This window comes from Haplochromis burtoni, unplaced genomic scaffold (genome assembly GCF_018398535.1).
Source record: "Haplochromis burtoni strain Fernald_Lab_line unplaced genomic scaffold, NCSU_Asbu1 Contig_238, whole genome shotgun sequence".
Taxonomy (NCBI): domain Eukaryota; kingdom Metazoa; phylum Chordata; class Actinopteri; order Cichliformes; family Cichlidae; genus Haplochromis; species Haplochromis burtoni.
The window spans coordinates 929,296-947,884 of NW_024582599.1; the positions used below are offsets into that span (position 1 = coordinate 929,296).

The 18,589-nt window shown below is 39.9% G+C and overlaps 1 protein-coding gene across 4 annotated transcripts in view; it reads right to left on the reverse strand.

Moving 5' to 3' along the window:
- The window catches only part of si:cabz01090165.1 (uncharacterized protein LOC100333421 homolog), a 308,652-nt gene extending 293,984 nt beyond the window's left edge, over positions 1-14,668 (reverse strand). For all 4 annotated transcript variants that reach the window (XM_042227017.1, XM_014338648.2, XM_005937960.2 and 1 more), the window contains exon 1: positions 12,180-14,668. The gene's annotated coding sequence lies outside the window, so the exon portion shown is untranslated. The remainder of the gene's footprint in view (positions 1-12,179) is intronic.
- Positions 14,669-18,589: the final 3,921 nt, after the last annotated feature.

Genomic DNA, 18,589 nt, shown 5'->3' on the forward strand with positions numbered 1-18,589 from the left:
ATAAATAACCTAAATAAAGCTTACATGGAGTGGATGTTATCATAGTTATAAAACTTTAAAACTCTCTCAAAAGCATGAGTCAATATTTATTCATATTCAATAGACTGCGACCACATCGTTTCCACACAGCTATTGTTTCTGCAGGGGCAAAATAACTGGACTCATTACAATTAGCTCAGAGATAATATTTTGAAACAGCACAGTAACCATTGTGATGCACAATCCCTCTTAATCCGAAACCTCCCCACAGCAACAGTAAGTGCCGGGCCAGCCCCTTTAATTCTGTCCAATAATAAACGGCCCAATGGTACGGCTGTCCCAGAAGCCCCTGCGGTTGCCATGGCAGTTAATAAGTCTCGTGAAGATCAAAGACACAAAGGAGACTGTTGACTCTCCAGGGGAGGCGAGTTGAGCCCAGAGGAATGCAATTAAGGCTGATGCTGGGATCCTCGTTGTACCTGATGTTACGCTAACAAGAGCTGATCCTGCTATAGAACTCACAGCAACTTCCGGAGGCAAGATCGCTATCTGTATGCAGGAATGCGCCTGCGCCTGTGTGTGTGTGTGTGTGTGTGTGTGTGTGTGTGTGTGTGTGTGTGTGTGTGTGTGTGTGTGTGTGTGTTCGTTCCAAGGAAGGAGCGAGGCTGAATTAAGCAGGTGGTCTGAAAGCCACACAGAGCAGGTTCTGAGTGTGTGTGTCTGCAAAGCAAGCTCCAAACTGTGCACAAAAGAATACAGCGCACATCCCAGTTTAACTGTGTGGGGGTGTACGTGCGAGCGTGCAAAGTGAAGGCCATGGGTGGGCACAGAGGGACATGAAATGGATAATGGGCGCTCACTCAAGGCAAAAAGCTCACCTCTAATGACACAGACTGATGCTTACAATTACTATAATCACTAATAGATTTAGTGTAACCACCATTTTAATGTATTTTTTATGAATTGTGGAAATAACTTTGAACCAGAGAGAGCACATTTTATTTAATTACATACAGAGCTCAATTACTGGTTTTGTGTGCAGTTCCTCTCAGGCAGTGGGGACGACCATTAGAAGATGTGTTTGCTAAACATTGTATTTGATGCTCTGAATTGTACTTCCTGTGAGGATGCGAAATCAGTCACATTAAAATCTATTTTCATAGCACTCCTGATTGTGACATTAAAATCTTTCTCACAAAGGAAAATTGTAAAATAAAATGAAGCACAAACATGAAAAGTGACCCTTAGAACTCTGAAGGTTCATAACATAAATTACAGAGCTATGAACAGAAATAGACTGTTTATACATTTTTCTCCTGTCTTGTGAAAAATGACGACTTTTATCTGGTAATGTCTCCTTTATGTCCACACCATGGTCAGTGTTTCAATCTTTGGCATTTGTGCTTTGATCCTAAGAGCCTTTTAAAGGCAGACAGTCCAAAGAGCCACACTGCTGCTGTGTACTCTCAGTTGGGGACAACAATGTGTGTTGCGCTACTGTGCGCTACTCTAAGTTCGTGCTGTTGTTAGTTTAGTGTTAAACCAATGAAAACGTTTGTTTGTGCTTCTCATGTGCCCTTTTTTGATTTTGATGAAGTGTTGTGCCTCTTCCTCTTCACTATGAACTCCAGCTGTCTTCTGTCCTGTTCAGGTCAACTTCTCAGCCATCCAGCATTCTACCCTCAAACAGCATCATCTCCACCACTGCTGTATGTTTGGAGAACGGCATCTCTATAACATCTCTGGTTGAATTTCCAAATTCCTGTTCTCTGTGTAGCTAAAGATAACGTGGGGATTTACGTAGGGAGGATAAAAATGTGCATTAGGAGGAAGGTGGAGAGCTCCATCAGTTTGTCAGCCAGCAGGCCGTGGTTCATGTCCAACTTTGAGACCAGCCAATTCGTTTCAATTTACTTTTCACTGTCACTCAGTGCTTGGTTAGTTTTAGGCATTAAAACTATTTTGGTTAATATCTGATTCTCAACAACATTAAAACTTCCTTTAAATCTAAAGCCTGTTGCTTCAGATTTAAAGTGTTAATATGTAATTTTGGGGGTAAGAGACTCATCCTGTTACTAAAGCACAGCCACTAAAAACAAGACACTTGTGTGGACCTCTGACACAAAAGCTTCATTGCTAGACCGATGTCGGTGGTCTTAAAGAGCCGTTCTTTAGATCCTTGTTGAAATGCTAGTACAAAATACTCCAATATAGCTCATAAAGAATTATATATATCAATCACACATTTACATGTGACAGTTGTTATTTAGGTAGGGAGGCATGTGTTATTATATGTTATTGTTTGGCCGTTCACAAGAACATTTGTCCAAAATTCTTCATAAATTTTCCTCACATTTACTCACACAGTGTGTTTATTGCCTGTTGGAGGAGAAATGTGATAAAAATGCAAACACGATAGAATCTAGCGCTGAGCTCCTGACACACACACACACACACACACACTAAAATTGACTTATCATCCTAATGTTCGGTGAGCCATTATGGTTTGATGTTAATGGTGTAGTTTCTTGTCTACAACAGAATAATCAGGAAGATCAGTGGCACTGGAGACACAGTCAAAAGCCTAAATGCAGCGCTGCCATTACCTTAATGGAATCAAAGAACAGGCAACAGTCAGAATTAATTAGTGAGTAACTCCCTTCCAGTTCGTGCCACTTCTACTGCCTCCACTGAGTATCTACTTTGCTTTTGAGAAGTAATTATTTCTTGATAATGTGAAACATAAACCTTGCAACATTGTGAATCTCACAAATACAGATTCTGCCTTGAGATTGACATGATGAGATCTAAGATGAAAAGCCACAAGCACAATATTCTCCAAGTTGTTGGTGATTGTGAAGTGAAGCACTGGGACATTGTAAATGTGACAGACAGTTTAACGCACACACTTAATATTTTTGAATTTCTTTTTTCAATCGTATAACCGAGATATACTGCTACCAGGAAATCACAAAGTTTGCTGCTTGTTAACGGGACAGTGCAATGTTGTGTGGTGGAACTTCACGTCCTCCGTCCCATCTTTAGTGACTCTGTCATTCCCTTTTAAGGTTCAAACCAGAAAATGGAGTAAAATGATGATGGGAGGACGATGGGAGGATGTCAAGGTCACAGTGTGAGGCTAAGGCACCAATAAAATGCTCATAATGTATATCAGAGGTTAAACAGAGAAAGGACAGTGGTTCTGTCAGTTCTGGATACCTGCCTGTTGTATTATCTTTGCATTACCATGGAGTGTCAAGGTGTTAAAATGTAAAAGTACTTGTATGACATGAAGGAAAAGGAGGAGCAGGCTCGCTGAGGCAAATTGCCTCCATAGTCTCTCTTCTATGATATATTACAGAAATGTAAAAAAAAGTCACAGTTTCTGTGGCACAAATCCCCAGAACCTCCTACTTCATTTGTTTTTATTGTCACATCACTTATTCTAAACACACTAATTAGTTAAACTGCAGGAATGTCTTAAGGATACAAAGACCTGGACTACATCTAATTTTCTGCTTCTAAATTCAAATAAAACTGAGATTCCTCGGCCCTAAAAATCTTAGAAATATGGTATCTAACCAGATTCTTAGTCTAGATGGCATTACCTTGGCCTCCAGTAACGCTGTGAGGAACCTTGGTGTCATTTTTGACCAGGACATGTCCTTCAACGCACATATTAACCCTTTAAGACCTACCATAGAACCAAGTCCGCCAGAGCTTATATTATATTTTTACATGGTGTGGAGCCATTTTTGGGAGCATTTCAAGTTGCTATACATCAATACAACAATTATAGCCCAGATTTTAATAATATGTATTCATTAAGTGCATCGTAATTACATAAATTGTAAAAAAGTGTAATAAACTACCAAAAAATTGAAAATCGTTTTTGCTTTTTTAACATATATTTCTAGTTAGGGAAATTTAAGAGGCTTATCCCTCAAAACTGTAAATACAAAAAAGTTGCACAAAATAGTTTCCCAGCACAGGAAATTTATTTTGAGTGTCTTCATAGTTTTATTTTTGAAATACACCAATTTTTATATACTGCAGGAAAAACGAAAATAAATATTATCATGCAAATTTGCAAAATAACAGCATATGCATCAAAATAAACTATTTCCAGCAGTGCAATATGAGTCCTCAGCATCCCAGAAACGACACAGAAAGTCATAAAGTCAAAGATAACTTTTAAAAACACCAGTACAGGCTCATGAGGCCCTGATGGTAAAAAAAAAAAAACTACATTTCCGCGAAAATGACGTCACTTCCGGTTTCGGGCAGGTCATGGCGGACATGCAAAAGTTCGTGCTGACGTCTATTCCAACGTAGGAAGTGTTATGAACAGCTGATCGGATCGGCAAAGCGTGTTTCTGGAATATCATGTTTTTGTTGCTGCAAGTGCTTTTTATGCAGTTTTTGCAAAGCTATATGTGGAAGGAAACCGTGACCGAGGACAAGCTGATGGCATAAGATGTAAGTACAACTCCTCCGGTTTCATATGCAAAGAAAATTATTGCGCCAGCTTACGTGGTTGCAGAGCTACCGGGATTTAAAAATAGTTACGCAAAACAGAGCGTGCCCGCTCTGACCGGCTCTAAAGGATTAAACAAATATGTAAGACTGCGTTCTTCCATTTGTGCAACATCTCTAAAGTTAGAAATATCCTGTCTCAGAGTGACGCTGAAAAACTAGTTCATGCATTTATTACTTCCAGGCTGGACGACTGTAATTCATTATTATCAGGAAGTCCTAAAAACTCCCTGAAAAGCCTTCAGCTGATCCAAAATGCTGCAGCAAGAGTCCTGACAGGGACTAGAAAGAGAGAGCAGATTTCTCCTGTTTTGGCTTCCTGTTAAATCTAGAATTGAATTCAAAATCCTGCTCCTCACATACAAGGTCTTAAATAATCAGGCCCCATCTAATCTTAATGACCTTGTAGGACCATAGCACTTCGCTCTCGCTCTGCAGGCCCCTCCATGAGCCTGGTTCTGCCGGAGGTTTCTTCCTGTTAAAAAGGAGTTTTTCCTTCCCACTGTCGCCAAAGTGCTTGCTCATAGGGCGTCATATGATTGTTGGGTTTTCTCTGTTTTTTTGTATAATTGTAGAGTCTTTACCTCACAATTGGGCCTTGAAGCAATCTATTGTTGTGATTTGGTGCCCTTATAAAGAAAACTTAATTGAACCTGGACCTTGTACTTCAAATTTCAACATACCCAACCAGATGATTGGATCAGTGGTAGGTGGTAAAACACATCGTAACACATAATTCTGTGACATCTCTCTGTGCTGCAGAGTAATGTAGTATTAAACGTGCACTCTTTAAAAGCTGTGGTCAGAATAACTGGTAAAGACTACATTCATAAAGTTCAGCATATTTAAAGCTTGGAAAAAAGGCAGCAAAAAGTTGATCTGGGAAAGACAAAGACTTGAGACACTGCCGAAAAACTTAAGACCTTCATTGCATCATATGGATCTTGCGCTGTCTAAACTGGAGCAGGTTAGGTTTATAGCACAAATGACTAAGTCAATACAGCTCCGTAACAAGAGAATCACCTTCATAGTACTCCACAAAAACACAACCCTTGTATGTTTTTAACACAGCACTGTTGGGGATCTGAAACTGGCCTTGGAAATATACATTTATCACATTCAGGCCTTTTTCATGTGAACACAGATATGATGACACAAAGGAAAATACTGTGAACCTCTTGGGGAGGTGGTGGTATTTCACAATGGTCTGACAGCTGCAAAGACAGAATGATGAGGGCCAAAGAAAGGCAGGCAGAGAGACGTAATAAGGGTGGTAGAAGTGAGAAAGACTCCAGAGGTTGTGTGACAGAATAGTCAACAGACATTGTGTGAGTTTGTATAGCTAGTGTGGCAGGATAATTGGTGTCAAAGTCCAGCTGAAGAGCCTGTCAATGCTGGGCTCTGCAGCCTGGCCCACTGTCTCTGGGAACAAAGGGACCAACAAAGGTGGAATATTTTTGTTTTTTGGAAACAATTTTAAACTGACCCTGTCGGAGATCAGGGACTATTTTGTTGCTCTATGAAACAATGATTTTGAATTATTGCCTTTGACCTGTGATGTCTCACAAAGGTCACCCTTAACTCTCTAATGCACGCTCGCACTTCACCATCATTCACAACAACCACCTTACTCAACATGTTATGCTTCCACATTATGCAAATGATTAGTGTCATTGCATAACTGGATTCATTAAAAGACTAAAAGAAGAAACAAAAAAGGGCCCCAAAGGCACTGATTAAGACAACAAACCAGGAAGTCCAGATTATCTGTAATCATTTTCTATTTTTATCTCACAAAGTGGATTAAAGACAATGGGGTTCAGGTCCCCCGTCTCCTTAAATAAGGGGGATTGCTGAAACAGTCCTGTTTCAGCAAGAGTTTTACAAAAGCGACCGTTTAGTGGCAGAAGTTATTTTGTGTTAATCTGAAGAAGTTATTGTTCACTTGATGAAAGGATAAAATCAGATTTCAAACAAACAGAAAGGGCCAAAGGTCGAGTTCACTGTGATGTAAACAGAAGAGGAGACTGTGACAGTATTTACAATTGGTTGGTTACTAAGCCGATTAATAGGATCTTTTATTCACATGTTTGTCTTCATATGAGTCTGAACAGACATGGGTGTGAACTGTAACTTGACTGGTTGGCGTATGACCACAAGGTGAAAATTCAGTCCAAGGAGTTGCTGATCCACAGTCAACTCACTGATTGGTTCAATGCTTTGTTAAAGTCTTTAAACATAAAACATAACTTTGGAGAAGTGAAGGGTTTTTTCTTTTTTCTTCTATATTTTTTTCACCCAGAGACGTGAACAAACCATCTGCCGCACGTGTGTCTGAAGACAGGCGTGCTGCACACGGGGATTGGTTTCGGTTTGAACAGACTTCAAAGACCACACAACAAACTTAAAGGAGTTAAATCTATTGGAATTCATTCAAGAGAACGGTGCTGGGACTGTCTTACTGGAACTCAATCAGAAATCTTATGGATGGAGAATATTTAAGGTTTGAAGTTTTCTTTTGAGTTTTTTGGGGGGAAAAAACACTTCAGTTGAAAATCTGGTCTGCTGATGTTTTGCAGCTCTAGGGGAAAAGTCTAAGAGAAAACTTGACTGTTCCAATTAAAAACATTCATAACCATACCAACCTTTTAATGCCATAAAGTAACGCACAGAAACCTTAAAATCCATGGACACCAGCTTTCATTCATTTTTCTTTTGTGTTTATGCAAAAACAGCATATATGCTATGAGAAAGTACTGGGCTCTGTCCACGTGCTCATGGACCTCAAAGAAACCCTGCATGGAACTGGATCGAGCTGGTCTGGTTGCTTGTTTGGTATCAGGTTCAGTTGTCGCCAGTCTTTTGGGTTCTCTCCTTGTTTGTAATTGTTCCCCCATGATAGACAATCATACATAACAAAGGACTTCTGAACTGTGAGTGCACATTTGAAGTTAATCACATCAACATATATGTCTATGTTCAACAACCAGGTGGCCTCAGATCAGATTCCTCCTGTATAACCAGCCTGGTGTTGGACTACAACGTCATCTTTTACTTATCATTTCTTCTTTTAAAAAACAAACATAATACTGATCAACTTCCATAATCCCAGTCATGTCAAAACTCATATCTGTTAAAATAGTAACAGATTCCTTTCAGTATCTATAAGATTCTTCCATAAAGGCCTCCATGAATAAATGAACTTCTCCAGGGCACCGTAGCTAAACACAGCACTCACATATTGGGGCAATGAAGCATCATATGATCCATCTGTTTAACTCCCTCCCTGTAGTCCCAGTAAGCAAGCTAACAGTGAATTAATTGTTTCTCTTTCTCCACTGCTCCCTCTTTAATAAAGATGTTTAAGTCCAAATGGTTTCCCTCTTGCGTTTGCATCAGGGCTTGTTTTTCAGTTACTGTTTGCTTCTTTGCTTACATATTGACCACAAGAGATCATTAACTGTGAAGTGTTAATGTCACTGATGTGCAAGTTTAAAACCTAGTAGCATAAAAATGCACAAAACATTATGGCAGAGCTCATATAAAAAGACAACAAGATTCCTGCAAAGTCATTTTCTTACGTAGCTACAATTTTTACATAAACTTGTGCTTTACTACATAAATCCTCCACTGCCTCCAGCATCACCACTACTGTAGGGTAGTGTGTGAAAGGCTCCCCCACCCATCAAACACAGATTCTGGGATCAGAATAGAAAAAAAAATGTATTAATCTTTAATTATTATCATATTTCTGGTATTCAGAGCATTCTCCAAAACAAACAACGTGAGTTGAGAAGCTCACTGTTATCTTTTGTGTTGATCATGTGCGTTTCTCTGGCAGAAATCACCAAATCACAACATTTGGAGGATGTTCAACTATTAAGCAGAAATAAACGCAGCACTTAAGCACTTTCTTATGTTTTCTTCATTTGTTCTTTATCTGTGCTTTTAATTCTGTTACAGTACAAAAGCATGAAGTGTTTATACAGACACATGGAATTATTAAAAAGTGGTGAAATTTGCAAACATCATTTCCTTTAACTTTAAGAGTATCCTGACAGAAACAGGAAATACTGTTGACAGATCAACATGTGCAGTGCACTACCGAGGCAACAAACAGCTGGAATAAACCATCCAGCAATGTTAACGACTCCTACAAGCCCTCCCTACTCCAACTCGTGCAACTCTGACCATCTTCCATTGTTTCTGATGGCCGCACACAGAGCTGTGCAGAAACAACAACTCCAGGACTGTTTTGAACAAACACAATGGGAACTGTGTGCTCTGCACAGAGCACACAGGAATATACATCCACTGTTCTTCTTACAGGTGCTACTATCTGAACAATCATGGACAAAAAGATAAAATCCATCCCAAATACCGAGACATGGATGAACAAAGAGGTGAAATCCCTTCACAAAGCATAACTCTGAGATCCCCACAGCCTGCAGTGTTACCAGGTCAAGTAAAAAAAAAATCTATCTCCAGGAAGTGTGTGGAGGATCACTTTAACAGCAATGATACCAGGGGCATGTGGAAAAGCATCACAGCCATTAACTGACCACAAAGGCACAACACTTTGGCCAAAAAAGTCAGCACTTTTGTTGCCCACTTTTACTCCAGTAACCACACTCCACTTACGAAGATAACAACCACAGTGCATGCCGAGTCTCCCACACTAAACTCTGCAAGGCCAGGCCATGGAAAACTGCTGGACCAGATGGAGATCCAGGACTAAAATCTGTGTATCTTTAACTTATTCCTATCTGTGGAAACGGTCCATGCATGCCTCAAGTCAGCCATCGATGCTTCAGTGCCAGAGAAAGCAAACTGAAAGTGAAAGACTGGTCCTCTCCCAAATCGAGGCCAATATCCTTACCTCTCTGCAATCACATCACAGGATACCATCCCTCTCTCCATACAGCCCTGACTCATCAAGAGGAACGGGTCACATATGTTAGGATGCTATTTGTAGACAGTAGCTCTGCCTTTAATACTGCTCACCCACAGACTGCACCAGTTGGATCTCAGCTCACCAGTATATGTAACTGGATCCTCAGTTTCTTGTCAAAGCATCATCACGGTTTGGCACCAGTTTCTCTTTAATCAATGATGAATCAGTCTACACAGTGGAGGTGCAAAATGTGGTGAGATGGTGCCCAGTGAACAACCACTCCCTGAACACAGAGAGTTGGTCATCAGGGACTGGAAGGAGTGTGTACCAACCTTCTTGATGACTCACATCTCTGTTCAGTACATAGGCACTATCAGACTACACACAGTCAAGTACTATAGCGGGATGTATAGAGTAAAACAAAGTAAAACGCATGCAGGACACTTTTGCACGGCTGATATAAAAAGAAGATCTGTTGAAAAGAGCAGAGGGGAAGGTAAACTTAAAAACTCAGCAATAAAGAGATGATTAATCACCTCCCTCAGTCTTTTTATTTAAAGGTAAAATAGCTGTGTTTAAGTTCGGGCTGTTTATTGGAGGTGCATGTTTGTTGTCATCTAAGACCCAGGATGATAAATCTGCAGCTATCATACATGTTGGATCAGGCAGCTGATGGTTAAAAATCATTTTTAAAGAAGTTTAAAGTTTAAAAAAAGTAAATTAACAATCTGATTATTTGACTGTGGAGCATTTCTGCATTTACTGCAACAACAACACAGCCAAAACTGTGTCCTGTTATGTAGACAGGAGAACACAAACAGTAGTTTGACTGCAGATTTATGAGAATTGCATTCATAAAATCATATTACTGGCCCTGCACAATAGAGATATATTGGAGAGTACTTCAATTTCATGTTTGTCTAATTGACTACATTTCAACATGGAGATGGAGAAAGCTTTATCTTTCCTTTAAAGACAAATTAAAGATGGATTATTAATAGCACTCTAAATAGTTCATGCTCATGTTCATCACAATGAATCAAAGTTTGACCAGGCCTTTAAAATCTGCAGTGGTCCTCAAGTCTGACTCAGATATTTCAAATAGCTTCCATGTGGAGTTCACATAGTTGTCAAATTTAGCCCTACATGTTCCCAGGCAGCAGGGGCAATAGCTCATAATCACATCAATCACATGCACAACAGCAGGGCCATATGTACACAGATGTGTCTGACATGCCTGAGCTGGTGTATCGTCTAAACACGCAGAAGCATCACGCTGTGCTGATATTCTCATTAAATCTGAATTTTCCAAAATTCCTCAACAAGTCTGGAGCCTGCATTTGAACTGATAACAAATGTAAAATTAAAAAAAACTACCCTGATGTGTTGGACTTCTGTTTAACTGCAAAACAATAGAGAAGAGATAAGAATATAATGTGTGTATAATGTACATGACCTGAATATAATTCAATTAGCCTATAAAATGTCTCTGAGCTATAAAATCATTTCAGTGCCATTAGAGTAAAAATCACACAGCGATGTCATTGGTTATCTTTTGATCGGAATCAGAAAGACTTTATTTATCCCCAAGAGGCGATTAACATGGATTTGTTTCAAATATATGAGCAGGACTCTAGATCTGAGTAGGTGATGTGAATTGTTCTGTTTATGCAACAGATCTGAGAGTTACAACAATGTATGGTAGTGAATCATGTATAATCATGAACAGTTTGCATGTTATTGCCAGCATCACTCCTTTCAGTCATAAACTGATATTACACTGATGGCTCTGCACTGCCATTTAATCGCTGACTTGCACCAAAGCCCCTTTGAAGATGGCAGCTGGCTGCAGCCCGACCTCCATCTTCACACAAACCATTTCAAAGACAACAAAACTGCAAATTCATTGCACACCAATAATTTTGACAATTGTGTTATGGTAATAAGTCTGCGTTACTTTACATAACATTTTCTGTTATTTATGACCATTTGATAAACAAACATCCACTTATGCTTAAGCAAATTAACCCTTATTTAAATGCTTAAAAATATTTATATTCCAATCTTGATGAGTTTCCTTTATGGGAAAATTCACCATCAGATCGGTGATGAAGCATAATCAGAGCTAAAGTGGCTCAGCTGCTTAAACAGCCCTTAAGTGACAGATTACAGCTTCATTAATTAGCTTATTAAAACTGCATCAGTTGTTTGCAAAGGAAATCTTTTATGCGTCGTATCTGTGGTTTGATTGGACCCCACAGCAGATGTCGCAGAGTGGATGCAGTTTCACATAGAAGCCACTATGATCAGATCGAGGGCGGTCTCACTCCTGCAGCCTGTCCTACTTGTAGATGTTGTCCACTCTGACCTGATGGTGCACAGTCGCTCATACTGGCCTGTCAATGGTTGACATTATATGTGTGTGAGTGTGCAAGCATTTGGATTGGTTTTTTTTTTGTTTGTTTGTTTGTTTGTTTGTTTGTTTTTTTGGGGGGGGGGGGGTTGTGAAAACGTTTGCTATAAAGTCCATCTAATGAGTAGCTGCCACATGTGATCTCAAAATGCTTCTTTTGCATTACTCTCACACACTCAAACATGTCTTTTCTTTCTCCTCCAGTTCGCTGCTCCATACTTTCTATGTGTTTTGTTTTGTTTTGTTTGAACGGACCCAGGGTCTGTCCACAGGAACAAGGTCAAAGGAGGGAGAGTCTCCTTCCTGTGCTGGTGACAAAAAATAAGTTGCGATTGAAAAAAAAGCTTTCAAACTGACCTTTCTGTCATCTGCTTCCACTGTCAGTCCTTTCTGACACCTGAAACAAGAACAAGAAGTTCAGAATTAGTTTATTATCACTTTATCAGGTACGGCAGCAATGTTGTGATCGATACTTCAAACCCACGGAGCAGAAGCACATTGACATATCAAGCTGCACATACACATAGAATAGCAGATCCATTTACTGTTGCTCCTTTCAGTAGATTAATGAAAACATCACAAGGCTTAAACACATTTGATTATTTACTGTGATTCCTCATGAACCGATTTTTTTATTGACAAATTTTCCAGCTGATGCAAAGATCTTTCGGCTGTAAGAGCAGCACTCAAGCTGTGGTCTAAACAAATTAAAGCAGGCGTCTTACCCCCATTCCTATTATATTTTTATTATGGCAGTTAGCGAGAAGGAAGGGCAGAAGAGGGAGCTGACACGCAGAGGAAGTCATGAGTCAGATTTGATGTTGCGAGAATATAGTTGAACCCACTGAGTCATCACGACACCAATTCTCATTTCATCTTTTAGCATTTGTTGCCAAACTGCATCTCTTCGCAATAAAGAAACGGAGCAACTCAGAGGCAAATGGATTCATTTTAAAGACGCAGAGGCGGCTGACAAATGGAAGTCATCATGCAGGAGAAGGAATGAATGCTGGCAAAAACAGCAGAATAAATTACAGGGACGAGTTTTGTTCCATCTACATGTCTGCCTATCTGACAGATGACTTATAAACACTGGAAAAGTGAGGGCATGAGAGACGGAGTGTGATTCAGGGAGACATGGAGCAAAGATGCTGCGACAGAAGCAATTCAAAAAATGAGCAAAAATAGATTGATCAATCAGCTTTAACTACAGAGCTTCTTGTCTCCACTTCTTTTCTCCATTTTGTCTTCTTTCTTGTGCCGTCTTCTTCCACTCCCCCATCATTCTTCCTTCAATTGTCCCATTTCCTCGTCTCTCAGATTTACTTCCCAGTTCTGTATCTTTCCTTTCCTCTTGCTAACTTATTTCAATGGAAATCTCATCAGACAGTGTAGATTATCAAAAGCCTTCTCGGGGTGTCTGCTTCTGAATGAAATTGGACTACTTGAGTTATAAAAGGCAGCCAGCTACTTTGATCTCAAGATAGCATCGCTAACGTCACAGAGTGCTCGACATTTGTGTGTGTGTTTTGGTACTTATGAGATCTTTTTGCAAGAACCGAAAATGCACAAGAGAGATGAGGTTGGAGATGGGGACATTTTGGGATTTGATTTAAACTAAGTTAGGTAAAGGATGGATAAAGCATTTAGCAGACAAGTGTATTAATAATGGAGCCTGGCTGGAGGGCCTCGAGGTACAAAGACAGGGAAAGTTGCTCTTTTTGTTGGTTGGTTTTTTTGATCATGGGGTTAAAGCTAAGGCTTCCAGGTGTTTGACTGGAGAAGTATTTTAACCTTATTTTGAGGTAACGCCCACTGCCATTACTCAGGATGGCAAACACAAACAGTAGGCAAATTGTTGGTGACCCTCCCGAGTGTTTTTTTATCGTCTTATAATTGAGCAATAACATAACAGAAAAACAGCTGCTGTTAAAATAAAACCAAGACACAAGAAACTTTATTAAAGCCAACAAGTTCAACGTATAAATAACAGGAATGTATTTGTGCTAACACTGAGATCGATTTTAGAGTTTAAATACTGGTGAATGCTGCCATGCCCATGAAAATGACAACAACTACACATTCCAGTGGCTCAGACACAAGCTAGCCTCCAGAGACAATAACCAACTGTGGCCACCAGGTGGCAGTACTTTACAGGCTGGATGCAAACAATCAACGTCCTTTATGGGATGTAAGCTTTCAGTTTGGCATGTTTTAATTGACACATATTTCCCAGAGTAAGTATTGCTTGCTCTGCTCAGATGAATATTTTTGTTTTACTTACTTAAACAATTCAACTTTACAATATGCCTTTCTGAGATTTGGAGAAGTACCGCCTATATAAGGTCCATCAAAGTTTTTCTTTACTTGGAGAGTAGCAGTTATTTGGCCTTGATTGATTTCAGGTCATAACCCTGTCCAAGCTGACATCATGGCACCATTTTCTTGTGTCATAACTAAAGTGAAAGTGTCCCAAGCAACACAGATCCGGCTACGGAGCATGGCTGGATATTCTAGTGTAGTCTTTGATGTGCTCCTTTGGTGGTCCCGGGTGGCAGGGGGAGGGTTCCTTACTGCCTGGAGCCCTGCATGGGTCCCTGATCTCGGCTCACACCTGCAGCCTCTCTCTTTCTCCTGCTGGGATGGGTCGAGATGTGTGGCCTTAGGTCGTCGGTACTCCTGGGGGCTGCGCATGGCCCGGTTCTCGTGGATCCATCTCTATCTGTCTTTGACTCCTGGTTAGTGTTACTGTAGCTTCTCAATTTCAAGTACATTTCATGACAAAGACACACACACATTTGACACTCTCTGTCTCTCTTTTTTTTCATACTCAGACACACACACACACACACACACACACACACACACACACACACACACACACACACACACACACACACACACACACACACACACACCAGAAGAAGCATTTCCAAATTTTTTCTGTTGCAGTTGGCGATCCAGTGTGCATTTCTATTTGTACTGTATCCTTTTATTACATCTTCCCCTATTATCCCTACCTTTTTTTCTCCTTTCCTGCCTGTCTTGCCTTAGACATTGTCATACTGTATACCACATATAATGTAATAACTGAAATAACACAAATGGAAATGAAGAAATAAGCGGATAAAAGAAAGACACAAACAAGAGGAGCTAACAGAGAATTTAAAGAACTGATCTTGGAAAAGCGAGACATGTTTGGCACAACAAGCGCATTAAGATCATAAGTCTGATTGCAAAAGCTGCCAGGCAGGACAGAATTAAAAACACACACAAAAAAGACACAGATTAGGCTGAAATCTGTTTACATGTTGCACAAAATGTGTTTCTAGTAGCATCCACCACCAGCTACTATATTTTGTGCCTTAATACAGAAAAAATAACAGATTCCTTACAAACACACTTGGTGCCCGAAGCGCTGCAGATGTCACCAGGTCAGGGCCTTCACATTAAACTTCAGAGTGGACCAGGGCCAAGCCTGTGCATTGTTGTGAAGGAAGCATGGCTATGGTTGTCTAATACAATTATCTGTGGACCTTCTACACAACCCATACAGCCCATATTCTATTAAATCTTCCTCTGTGTGGTGTCATTACTGCTGAGGCCCTTTTAAAGACTATGGCTAAAAAGGAAGGCTCTGAAAAGTTCAAGCACACTTTGATGCTAAGTAGCTGAGCTGGAGGAGATATGAGTTCAAGGGAGGACTAATAGAAAATTATTGTGTGGTTTTCCTTTTAAATATAAAAGTTGCTATATGGGCTAATGGCATGCAGCACGGAAAGTTTTTATGCTGATGATGGTGTATAGTTTCAAGTATAAGTAAAGAAGTAAACAAGAGAAGTGCTGAGACATGAATGTATTAGCATTTGAACCAACAGACAGGCAGGCAGGCCCAAGCACACACACACACACACACACACACACACACACGTGCGCTTCTTATATTGTAAACAAATTACGAAGTGTGTGTGTGCTACATGTACAACCACCAACACTGACAATAAACCCGTGCAGCTCAGAAGCTGGGCATTGAACCCCTGACTCTGCCACCATTATTACATTTACATCTGTGAAAAATGTTTCTAAGTTTTAAAACTTCATTAGTTGCATTACTCGTTTGTATTAAACAAAATGTAATTAGAATATCATATTGCTACTATTACTAGTCCCACTTAAAGTATGTTATGTGTTAAGTAATAAATAATTGGTTCTAACACACAAAGCAGTGAGTAGAAAAACAGCAAATAGCTTGCATACTGTCACTGAAATGCCCAGAAGATGGGCTTCAAAGTGTCTATCAAACCTAATGCCAGTGTATTCCTACTGTACTGTTCATCCAGGTTAAATAATGAGAACCACTGGTGAAAAAAACATTGGTTGGGATTTTAAATGTAAAAAAACATATTCTTGGATGTAAAATTGAATTATGACAACCCTAAAAGCGGGAAATACCATGATGGACCAACGGTTGGCCATGTTGGCCACATCTAACTTAACATGCTATGATTCTTACAAGTAGTTCGGGTTTAGATGTTCAGTGGTTAAGAGAAGACAAAACCTCATAAGCAAAAGGGGCTTTTTCAGGTGTGCGTTGTAAATGTAAAAAAGAACCTTTAACTGCAGGACCCTGTGAGAAAAGCACATAACAGGAATCAGGTATTCAAATCTGCCTTCAGGTGATGTTAAAATACACATCATTCAGATACAAAAGAACTTAGACTCAAACTGACTGAAAGTCAAGTTACTACTAGTACTGAAGGAGAACCACTAACCAAAAATAACTGCACTCATTAACGTGCTTACAGTGACCAAACACGTTTGGTTTCAAGGAAGTTGCACAGGTTGTGCGAGCCATCTCCATCAGTCTCAAACAGATTGCAAATGGTTGGAAATTGATTGCCATCTAATTTATAAATCCACACAGATCGCCTGCCAACTCATCTGCTTCTTCAAATAATAACACATAGAAATGAGAGTTACTGAGACTTGAGGCAGGCAATGTACTGTAAATCGCACTAAATATGTTCCCAAAAAGCACATCTTTTTTGATGCTGATACACTATGTGTGTGACAGTTGCTGCTAGCACTGTTTATTTGTTTGGAATGAGAGGAGAGAGATGCTATGAGAATGAGTGTGTAATTGGCACAGCTGGATGGCTCAAAGCTGTGAGCAGAGTGCCAAGACTTTGGCTCTGTCCACTCTACATATTCCTGCTCCATAATAATACTGAGATTATCAAACAGAGCAGAACTGAACTAATGTTAATGAAGGAAGGAGTGTGTTTATAGGGTCAGATGGTGGACTCTCCACCATTTGACCCTATAACTAAAGAAGCTTCTCGGGTGAGAGGTGAAACGTCTTCAAGCAATTTAAAGAGGTCCAGACGCTTTTCTTTCCAAGCTCCTCAGACTATGATGACCTGGATGACTGAGAACCTTCACAGACTCTCACCTGTCTTTTTCTCAGTAGTGTGCATAGCTCTTGTGACTTGGCTCAATATAAATAAAATCAAACTGAACTGAAATTGAACAGATACAGCAACCTTCATGTTGCTTTTTCTTCTTGTATTTACTTCGATAGCTGCTGTTACATATGTCAGGCAAAATTCAGCCATAAGACTGTGTTAATGTGTTACGTTAATGACTGAGTGTTAAATTAATATGCACAATATTCACACACACCATTTCCTCTTCAGACATTCAAATTCAATAGTAACAGCATACATTATCATGTGTTTATGAGTTAAATCACCCATCCACTTAGCACTGCCTTTAAAGATTGCCGCGCAAGTTCAATAGTAAATAATCTGAAATGACGTCGACATGCCAAAGCTCAGTTTAAAGAATTACAATTATACTATTATACTACAATATAGTAGTATAATGTACGAACAAAACAACCAGCTTTGAGATTTATTTCTGCCTTCCTGAAGCGCGTCAGCTTCTGTGTTTTTTTTTAAACCCAAATGTTTGAAGCACGTGATTTACCCAAATCAACAACAAACTTTCCGAGATTCTGTTCTGAGACACTTTGCATGAAGTACGGCTCATGAAGTTCTAACTGTGATCGAATGAGTTAATGATGGCTGGGGTTGATCTTTTGCTGCTCCTCTCTGTCACCACATTATAGCAGCTGCACCATCATTTGCAAAGCCAACAAACCATATGTGTAACAGCACCTCAAGTACAACTCTAATTTAATTCACACACTGCAGAAAAACCCAGAGTGATGCGTGGATTTATGCACATTACACCGTAACAGTATCTCTGTTAACACACGGCTGGCTCAGGATCTGAAAGTAATGGTTTATGTTCGTCTACATATCGTTCAGATCAGCTGTTAGACACAGATTTCAGGTTCTGAAAGGGTGAATAGTTATAATCTCAGTTCTCAGGACCACACAGGGTCGAGCTTTATAACAGTTAACAGCAATACAGTCGTGAACAGATTGTAAGTGTCAACTCAATCAGGCTAAAAAAAACCCCTGATACACAGACTCTGTCTTATTGCTGTTTTGTTGCCATCTTGACGCATCAAAGTCAGTTTAAAGACAGTAAATGACAGAATTGTCCTGTTAAGTGACCGTTTCAAAGGCGAGACAATCGCACCCCCAAACACCGTCCATACCCTCTCAGGGAATGCTTTCGCTAATGAAGGGTACATAAATCCTTCTTAAAGACCCGCGTAATATGACATGGGGCCACAACTGTGAGTCATTACTATTATCATCCTGTCACAGCAGCCAGTCTCTGTACAGAGCTGGAGC